This window comes from Corvus brachyrhynchos, unplaced genomic scaffold (assembly GCF_000691975.1).
Source record: "Corvus brachyrhynchos isolate BGI_N302 unplaced genomic scaffold, ASM69197v1 scaffold223, whole genome shotgun sequence".
NCBI classification, from domain to species: Eukaryota; Metazoa; Chordata; class Aves; order Passeriformes; family Corvidae; genus Corvus; species Corvus brachyrhynchos.
Window position 1 is genome coordinate 3,582,018 of NW_008237174.1, and position 10,664 is coordinate 3,592,681.

Here is a 10,664-nt window from a genome sequence, read left to right on the forward strand (position 1 = left end):
CTGCCACGCACAGCCTGCCACCACTTCTGCCACCGCCACGCACAGCCTGCCACTGCCACCACCACACGCAGCCTGTCAGCCTGCCACCACTACTGCCACTGTCACGCACAGCCTGCCACCACCACTGCCACGCACAGCTTGGCAGTGCCCCAGAGCTACACTGTACCTTTGCCCCGGGCAGAAGAGCAGCCAGCCCCCTCAGTTTACAAGCATAATCTTTTCAGCCATGACTTTGCTCTTGGTAGTGAAATACTGAGTCATGCCAAATGTTACCCAGCTGTTCCTTTATCTCCTTCTCTGAGGAAAGGTGATTACTGCAATAAAATCTGCTGTTTTGTTTCATGCCAGCCTCCAGTTGCCTCAGAGGAACTGCCTGGAAAGCACCAGGTAACATGTGGGGGGATGCAGGGCCCAGGTCTGCCACAGCCAACTGAGGGCACTGCTTCCTTGCCATCCCTCACCTCCTCCTCCCAGCCAGCTCCCAGGATGGCCTTCAGCCAGCCAGCCACCCACGGGGCCTGCCTTCTTCACAAACATCACACATGCCACAGGCCTCCACCTACCACAGAAACTCCGGCAGAAACCCCTGCCAGCCCCTCAGGCTGACACAGGGCATCCCACAGGCACACCCTGCAAGACCAGGGGATATTCTGCCTTGCCTGAGTCAGCCCAGCACTAATGCACAGCAGAAACCAGCTGCCCACAGCCCACACAGACATCTGTCTGGCCTCCAACCAAAAAAAGGCCTTCACTCTCCTCTGCAGCAGCATGTTGTGTCAACCTTCCCTGAAGATTGGGCCACTGCTTGGGAGATGGTGGTCTAATAAGTCAAAAACTGTAACTTCAGGTGTAGTGGTGACAGATGTGCAAATCCAGTCATCACATCTGGCAATGTGTCAGGTGGTAAAGCACAAAACTCTGCTCTTGCAGGCTGCAGCTTTGATTTGGTGGGAAAAGAAGGGTATCTGCCAGCAAACATAAGACAACTAGAAAGCTAAAAGGGGGACAGTAAGCAGACCCCACAGAACGAGTGGCCTCAATTGCTGAACCAAAGGCAAACGTGGTCTCTAAGAAAAGCCTGAATCCAAAAAATGCCCTAGCAGGAGGCCTGAAACATCCCACAGGGCAAGCTGAACCTCATATTCCTGTTTTATTGTATTCCTTAAGCAGCAAGAGTGGTGTTCAGCAGCAGAACTTGAGTTAATGATCTCCAGTAAATTGTAGTACTTGCAGAAAGGTTTAATGAGAATTTTCAAACCTACAAAGTTGGAATATATGCTAAAAGCCTGGCACCATTATATTTTTGAAGCCTGGCATTCTTTTAATGCATGGTATGGGCAATAGATTGCAATGAACAACAGCAACTGCAGACCCTCTCCTACAGCTGTGCTGGCCACAGATAAGGTTCTGAGCAAGGCAGGAAAACCAATGTCACAGAACAAAGGAACCTGAAGTGCCCTCCACCTGGAATTTCCTTTCCCAGGCTCCTCTCTATGCGCATGGGTTTGCTTTGGGGATCCTCAGTGCCAGATCTCTTCCCTGCCCCTGTCCTCTGGAATGAGCAAAGCTGTCCCTCCTCAATGACACAGAACAAAATCCAGGTAGCAGCAGTTCCTTGCCATTTCTAGCAGGGTGCTGGTTCCCCTCCCCTTGGACAAGCATCTGTGCCTACCAGTTACATCAGCATATTGCAACATCACCCTCACATATGGAGAAGTGCTTGGGGCACTCTGTACACACGGCTTCCACCTGGAGTCACAGAAACTGTAAAGTCAGAGTTCAGTCACAATTTTATCTGGCATAAACCCACACCACAGGAAGACACCCCCTTCCCTTGCCCACTCATGGTAGTCTCTCCATCACCCCCACCTTCCCACCACTGCAAGCTTCTTTGCCACTGGACATACAGGATGAGTGAGCTTATCCAGGCTAAAACACAGTGGTTGGCTTCTTTTCCCAATGTACTTGTGACTTCTTAACAACTGCCTTCCTCGAGCAAAAAGGATATTTCCACTTGATTTTTTTCAGAACAGAAGGGACAGTACTCACTTCTGTATCTAGAAGTAGTTGTTTAATAATCTAAATGGAGGCATCTATCCAGGCACCTGTCCTAGCACCTATATGAATCAATGGCAGATGTGATGAAAACCTAAGCAGCTGAGAAGGAGCAACTAGGAAAAACAGAACCTTAGGGAAGTGTTTTCCACCAGTAACTCTCAGTGACTGTTGGTGCTTTTGAGTTTATATCTGCATCAGAATTGACAGATTTGCAGGCATAGTTCTCCATGACTGACATTTGCCAGCACTTTATCAGTAGCTTTTATGGCATCTGTAGGTTAAACCCTGCTTAGAAAGGACTCTACTTCCTTTGGATGCTCTGGTATGACCATCTACGTCAAGGGAGCTAATATGTCAAATCTCAGAGAACAATGAGCATCAAGGCACTGCTGGCTCTAATTCTTCACTGAGTTAGTTCCCTGAGATAGTTCCTTAATCCAAATTTCCAATTTCCTCCCACAGAGCATGGCTAATACTTCACTTTTTCCACCCTCCACCAGCCATCCCTGTACAGGTGATGCTGTCCAAGTAAGGCTGTTCCATATGCACTGAACACAGCTGTGGCACCTAAGCATTGCCTGAACGGGTAAAAATAGGTACCAAGGTACTGCAGAGACAAACCTGACTTGCTTAGTTTCGTGCCCTTGCCATGAAGAAATCTTGTTTTGCATGTCCACTACCACAGCTGGATTTTTCAGCCTGCAGACAGCTTGTCTGCCTGGCCTAACTTACATACTCCTGGCCACAGTTTCATCTCACCTTATCAGTGTACTCAGCATTCTTCAGATCCTGACAACCCATGCCCCTCCCTCGCTGCTTCCCAGGATCCCTTTGTATTCTTGTCATTATCTAGTGTTGCCTTTTATACTTCTTGCTTTTTCTTTGTACTATCATTTCTCACCAAACACCTTGAGAAGGGTGAGTTTCCTGGAAAAAGGCTTACGGAAAAGATCTTGCCTCCCTATCTGAGCAAGCAAGGGAGCCAGGAGGTATTTACATATTTTCTGATAAGCAGTGAGAATGTTCTGATGGTCCTGTGAAGTCCACAAGGAATTGGCTTTGTGCTATTCTGCATTTTCTGCTTGTCTATGCTTGCCCAATTCTAATGAACTAGCAGTATTAAACATATTTTACATATTGTTATAACATTATTTGGAGGAGAAAGCAGTATCAGCATCTTGAATTTAGTCATTAAAGAGATGATATTGGCAATACTTAGCATTTAAAAACATGAAAATCACTTTTAAAGTATGATTTTTTTCTTATTAATTATAAGTTAATTTCTGCTTACAGTATTAGGTTACTGCTGCATCTAATTTCTAATTTTTTTCGTGCAACCATTAGGGTAAAAATTATATTTTATTATCTATTATTAATTTAAATTCTTTACTTTTTTTATAAGGACTAAAACTGGGGGGGTATTGAGGTTTTTGCAGTTGACATTTTCTTTTCTTAACATAACTTTAAAGATCTGGAGCCTTACAAGAAAACCCCAGATGCACACAAAGTGCTAAGACTGATGCCTGGCAATAGCACCAAGAGCTTTTGCTGCCCTGGCACGGGGTAACTGTGGGAATGGGGGTGCTCAGCATTTTGCTTTCACAAAAGACGAGAAGCAGCCTCAAACTGCCCATTCTCATACAGCAGCAGCACAGCAGCGACCCTCAGGTAGTGAGCAGCCCTGTAGGAAGTGTAAAGAGTAACCCATGAGCTGACCCAGGCCAGCAAAGGGACAGAGGTGTCAGGCTGAGAGGCAGAGCTGCCACTGCTCCCCAGGGCTGCTTGGTCTGCAGTCCCCCGTGGCAATCACAAGTCCTGGATAAGGAAATGCAGGGGAAAACTTGTACATCACTCTGAAACATTTCCCTGTCAGTAAGTGATCTTTGCGTGTTATGAATGCGGCAGATTTCTGAGTATTTCTTGCTCTGTAGCTAAGAAATAAGAAAGGCTGGGCTATGAGGTAACTGACTACCAGGAGAGAACTGTTTGCTGTCAACAACATGCATGACCACTTCTGAAAACACAGCTGAAACTCTCCTGGGGGCAGATCCTGAGATTGTAACTGTTTTCACTCGGACCATATTCAAATCAGCCTGTACTGACAACAAACAAAATGAAAGCTAAGCCAAGCCACAGTCTTGGGAGGAGAAGATGCAAGTGGCTGTGAGAAGAGAGCACACAAGCTGCCCCTGCAGGGGCTGCCGGCTGCTGTCAGGGATCGCCTCGTTGCTCTGGTGGGAACTCTCCTGTTCCCACTACTTTTGTTCTTTAATTTTTCATTAGCTACTCGACCTGTTATGACTTTCAAAGTGGTTAATTCAAAGTTTCATCTTACTCACAGCACTTATCAAGCCCTAGCACTTGGCAAATACTTCTAACACACCTGCTTTGAACCTTGCTTTAGATTACAATATAAAAAACTACCCATTAGGTGAACTAAAGTTGATTGGTCACCTGTCAGCCCCTGACAGCCACACCCATCCTGTCTCTGACAGTCACCTGTTGCAGCATCTGCTGCAAGCAGAATAAAGGAATATCTATTAATTTTTGCCTCTCTTAATGGTTTCAATCAAATCCTGTGACGGTCAAAATTGCTTCGTTTTGAAAAGGCTTTTCTGTAGGTGCACTTTGGGCACAACACTGACTTTAAAGCAATACAGACACACCGTTTGCAAAAAAAAACCCTATCCACACAGGGAGAAATCAGGCAGCAGGCTTCCTTCCAAGGAGCAAATTCCAGCATCCCAACCCATATGAGTTTGACCCTAATGTAGCACCTTGAAGACACAAGTAGAGGCCTAAAACACACAGCTCCACACATCCACTTGCTGCCATACCAGATCTCAGTCCACACACTTACATGTGAAAATCCTTCTTAACTTGGTTTTTGAAGAGTTGTACTCATTCTCATTTTGGTAATCTGCTGATGGCAGCAGCGCAAGTTCTGTGTACGATACTTTATTCAGCTAAACATTACTGAGCTGCTCCTTCATCTTGTTGTGCCTTATAAACCGTGCAGCTGCTAGGCAGGAGGAGCGAGTTGTGGGGAAAATAACATTTCAGTGCACCAGGTACTGCCCAAGTGCATCGGAAATAATCCCTCCTGTACCACGGGCCTCGCCGTCTGAGAGGCAGCATTGCACTCACAGCCCTGCTAACAGCCTTGACCTTGAAACGGTCCTGAAAGCAGGGCTGCAGAGGAAGAAGCAGCAGGACATTTGCAAGTAGCTGCACTCAGGCGGAAAGACAAGCCCGCGGCACGTCTGCCACGGGATCGCTGCCGCTGCACAATTTCGCCGCGCAGTCAAGCGCGGCCCCTCCGGGAGCCGCTCACCGGGGCTGTCTGGCGTGGCCGCTCACCTCCCCGCGACCCGCGGCTCGGCCAAGCAGCACCGGCTCTGCGGAGAACACACCGAGCACTGTGGACTCCCTGCACACAGCGCCAGCCGGCCACTCACCTGGGAGCCTTCTGTGCACAGGGCCCACACTCTGCCAGGATCAGCGTTTTCTTGAGGCACAATGGCAGCCATCCTGACAGATGCTAACAAGATGTTTCCCTGGGAAAAACAAAGATGCTTGTGGAGTTTACTTGAAGAGGATCATTGTCTGCAAAGTCACTGCAATGCTTTATAGAGTCCCTGGGATAGTTTTATACTCATTCATTATAAGATCTACCAACTGCTACAAAATAGCAAGGGCTGCAATAACAGCATTACACATTAAGGATGGCTTTAATTATGTACACAATATCTGTGCAAATGGCAGATAGCATCTTCTGCATGAAAGGGTTGGTTTGTTTGCTATGCAAATGGCAGATAGCATTTCATGCATCTTCTGCATGAAAGGGTTGGTTTGTTTGCTTCTTATCCTCACAGTATGGAATCTTAGTGCTTCTTATGATGCAATATTAATTTGGTTAGACTTAATTTAATTACTTTGGTTGGTAATTAAATTAACATGTCTTAAATTAAAATAACCAGTATCATCACGAAGTATTTCTGTCACAGTGGCTCCTAAAATATTTCGGTCAGGACTAGATCCCTATTGTTCAAGAGGCTGTGAAAAAAAAACTGCATAAGAAAACGGGGCCAGACAAACCCATCTGCTTCTTAATGTGAGGAGGCCACTGCTGAATGGCAGGCACCTGGCACAGTACAGGTACCTCTCCAGCACCAAAAGCAACATTTTTCTCAATCTCATCCTAGTTTGAATAACTTGACCTGAGTGTCATGTCCAACATTACACCATAAACCACTAAAGCAGTGCTTGTTTCACCGCTTTTCTTTAGCTGTTTCAGTGTGTTTGGTTAAACCCTCAAGCACCAGAGAGCAAGTTCATAGTGATGATTGTCCTAGACACCCCAAGTCACTGAGAGGTAAAGTAACTTGACCAAGGTAGTGGTTAACTTAGTAGCTTACCCTTATTTGTACTGCTGCTGTAACTGTGCTGAGAAGTTGGGCTCCTGTTTGAGCAGGAGTAAACAGATGAGGCCCTTGTTTAGTCACTGGCACAGTCAAAAGAACTCCAACATCCTGACAATGTCAATGATGCTGAAGGCACAGCACACCAGGTAATTGGGGTCTTTGACTTTTCTGCAGGAGCAGCTTCCCCTGACGTGGTCTGGCCAACCAGGCTTTTGAGGCAAAAAGCAACCATTTGCTCCAGATTAACACAACACTCATGGAATTACACTGTTTGCTTGACTATGGTTATTGCAGAATATCATGCACAAGGTACAATGTTACACATACACTGAAAAACCAGAACCAACCCCACAGATTGCAAGGACAAAGGTTACCAACACATCTTCAGCTTAGTCCTCTCCAGGCCATGTGGCACAGTCTTGATTCCTTATTTCTCCTGCATTAATTCATCAGTGAAGCTCGAGCCCACTCTCTCCCTTGCAGCTCTCAGGAAGAGATTGCTTCCAGACTCTCTCTTTCAGCTGGATGACAAGGGAAACATTCAGTGTGGGCCAGGAGAACACATACCCCACAGTGAGTTACACAAGCAGTTGTGAGACAGTACTGGAATGTCAGCAAACAGGATCTTTGGGTCTAGCTCCAGATCTGGAGGCAGAGAGCAGCCTAAGTCATCATCAAGAGGCCCCATCACACCAGCAGGTAGATTTACTTTAAAAGGTGATATGGCAAAGCAGATGAGCCTTGCTGCTTTATAGGCCAGGGCTCCATTCCCAGCTCTGTACACAGCCTGCAAACTGCAGTTTATCTGCAAAACAGGTGGATGACCACTGCCTCCCAACAGGAAGGATAACTGGCTTAAAGGAGTGCATGTGCTAACTGCAGCAATGGAACACGTGGGATTAGACATCACAGACTTCTGGGCAGCAGTAAACAGCATTGTGACTGTGTCTAACTTCTCCCCCTGCACTTACCCTTCCCTTGTCATTGTGTGGGCTGGCAGGCTTGCCAAATGTGTCAGAGCCACATGAAATGCATGACACTTGTGACCCTGTCCTCGTGGCTCCTAGGCTGACGGTCAAGTCTGAGACACAGACTAACCCAAAAGGAAATGAAGAAGGTCCTACCCAGACCATAAAGGACTGCAGGACCAGTCTCAATGTGTTTGTTTATTCTGCAATTTTAAGATGGAAAGAACCCCTGTAATAACAACCAAGCTTTTGAATTCTGTGCTACGTATAGCAATTCTCTTATATGTGAGCTCTGCATGTGCTTGTTGATGTCAATGCCCTGTAACCAAGAGCCACTGCTGCCTATCACACACAAGTCCTCATTATGTTGCATAACAAATTACCTTTGTTGCCTAACAGAATGGCACAGTAGATTTTGTTGTTGCCTCGTGTAAACTTTAGTCTTGCGAATTCCATTTTGCACTGACGCATTGCTTCTGCCTGACAAGTGCTTTATTTCTGTTGTCAAGCAGCGAGCTTCATGATATGCAGGCGGCCACAGAGCCTGAAAAACAAGTTCAGAAATACATAAATACGCCACCACTATGTCTGCAAAACAATTGGCCACGTGGATCCTGACTGCTGCGTAACACTGGGCTTAGAGGCTGCAGCTACGCATCCTGGGAGGCAGCACCGCTGCATATTCATCCCTCATGGTCATCTGATGTTTTCAGTTACAAGGAAAAACAGGAGCATAAAGAAACAAAGAAAGTGGCAGAACAGCAAAGGAATTTTAAACTGACAAAGGATTCACAGTGTTGGCATTTTAAAGCTATACTGCTGCCTTTTTAATGGATTTATCCAATTGCATTACATTGTCTCTTGTTTTCAGTGTTTAAGTACTGTTTCTAACTAAAAACATTAGTTACAATGTTCATCTACTAAAAGAACAAAGTGTGAAAATATTAACAAATTCATCTGTATGATTACAAAATGTTAAACCTCACTAGACACTCCTGAGTCTTCCTTCTTTATATAATGTTCAGCACATATTTCAGGGGAAGGAAAACATTTACTGCCAGGATTCAAACAGTGTTTCCTTTCTTTAAACGTTTTAGTTGGCAGCTTTTTCTGTTGGCATGTGACCAATACTCTGGATAAGTGGGAAAATAGCCGTGATATCTACAGGCCAGATTTTGCCACTTCTTAAAATGAGTAATGCTATCTTATTTTTGTATGTCCTGGCCATACCCTCTACTCAGAGCACTACTGGAAACTCACTGATAGCTGCTCCCTGCTTTCCCTGGACAAAATCCAAAGAGGAAGAAAATCTAGTCATTACAATGGCAAACTTCAATAAAGTCTGAGAGTTGGCCTGTTGGGGTAACCCTAAATAAGGCTAACAAAATCTGGATGCTAGCTTATTTAAAAATGCACGTTTTGCCATCCCCTCCTAGTCGTTTGAGAAATGTATGTTCCAATCTCCAATACACACTTATCTCCCATGTACTCTCCAAATTTTTTAGGTGCTTTAGCTCCAAATTTGCTTTTAGGTGCAAATTTTCATCAGTGCTCCTGTCATCCCATCTCTTCCATGGCCAAGCAACAGTCATCAAATGAATCATTGGAGACATTATTGGACAATGGGTGAATGAATTACTGCTGAAGGATTGGGTTTTGCCTCTATTTACTGGTTGTAGTTAGAAACACTCGAAGCCAAATTTCAATTACAGGGATAAAATAAAGGCCAGCTGAGTCTGGGCACTTAAAGAGATAATTGTACTTCAGTAAAGCACTAAGGCATAGTTGTTTTCAGACATTGCTTCTCACAGCTAATGGTGCTGGGACAAAATCTACCTGGGTATTACTGCAAACAGGTTTGGAGAGCCGTCATGGGAATGAATATGGTCAATGAAGGCAACAGGGTGCCTGGGATGCTTGAGGTACAGGACAGCAAAACAAAAAAATCTCTGTAGGAACCTGAGGTATGTGAGCACTCTACAGCTGTAATTATGTTGTTATTATAACAACTACTCTTTAGCTTGTGGAAAAATATCGTGAGCAGTGTTAAGTAGAAGGAAGGGAGATTACAGCCCTGCCTCCTTCAGAGTAAAACACTAGCCCTGAAGCTGTCGGTTTCTTCATCTTCACAATATGCCTATGACACAGGGCCTGGGAAACTTCAAATGATGGCTGAAAGACCAGGATTTCCCAGGAGAGAGAACAAGTGAGTCAAAGAAGACCTGATAGAAGCATTCAATACGGGAGATAGGAGCTTGGCTCTTTCCTGTCCTGATGTTTGAACACAGGGATATGAAAGGAAATGGAAAGGGTAGAAAACTCAAATCTGAAGAAAAGAAATACCTTTTCACAGCAAAATTTAAAGTGAGTCTATAGAAAGTCTGCACATTAACAAGAGTAGACAGTAACCCAAGTCCTGTTTATGCTACACATGTTTTGCCACTAACATGTATTGTTTAAGTCCTGCTGTAAGCTCTGGGCTGACTGGTTACCCTCTTTTAATAATACAAGAACAATATTACTTCAATGCAATTTGAAAGGCAACATTTTAAATTATAAAATCCTTTTCTACACAGCACATAGTTAACCTATGGAACCCTTTTCCACAAGATTTCAACTGAGCTGAGACTCCTCCAAAAAGAATTGTACGTGTATTTATTAGCTGGCCCGATTCCACTTGGGGCAAGGGTAGTAAACATTCAATTGGGTAGTTGTAAATGATCCTTTTTAAATCCCCGTGGAGAGCATGCCAGCTGCCCTAAGGACCTCAGGCTTGGGAATGATACACCCAGGGGGCAGGAATTTTCCAGGGCTGCACTTTAACACTCGACTTCTCCTCAACAAGAGATGGAGCAGAAAGCTCAGCTCCACTGCAGTTGGCAACAGCGCCCTCGGGACCTGATCCGCAGCCCTGGCAGTGGGTGTGCACAGGTAACAGAGGGTGGGCACAGGTAACAGAGTGACCACTGACCACACACCTGGCCATTGCTGAGGCTTCTTCACACCTGCCGAGCTCACCGAGTGTTCGGATTCGCAGTGTTCTTGTCGTTCAGCAACTCCAGCAGAGTCAGAGCCCCTGCATAGCCGACACTTCACAAACACAGATCTGCTGAGACCGAAATCCTGACCATGCCTTTGTTACTTCCGTGCCGGCAAAGCCACCGCTTCACCCGGCTCCGGCGGGGAGGAACGGGCGCGGGGGCATCGGGCCGGC

General features: G+C 45.6%; 1 protein-coding gene across 4 annotated transcripts in view; it reads right to left on the reverse strand.

Annotated features, from left to right (window-relative positions):
• PIK3CB (phosphatidylinositol-4,5-bisphosphate 3-kinase catalytic subunit beta) overlaps window positions 1-10,642 on the reverse strand; it is a 99,403-nt gene extending 88,761 nt beyond the window's left edge. For all 4 annotated transcript variants that reach the window (XM_017728840.1, XM_017728836.1, XM_017728839.1 and 1 more), the window contains exons 1-5: window positions 10,429-10,642; window positions 7,834-7,994; window positions 6,857-7,003; window positions 6,477-6,691; window positions 5,517-5,615 (exon numbers count right to left, since the gene is read on the reverse strand). The gene's annotated coding sequence lies outside the window, so the exon portion shown is untranslated. The remainder of the gene's footprint in view (window positions 1-5,516; window positions 5,616-6,476; window positions 6,692-6,856; window positions 7,004-7,833; window positions 7,995-10,428) is intronic.
• Between the last annotated feature and the right edge of the window lie 22 nt (window positions 10,643-10,664).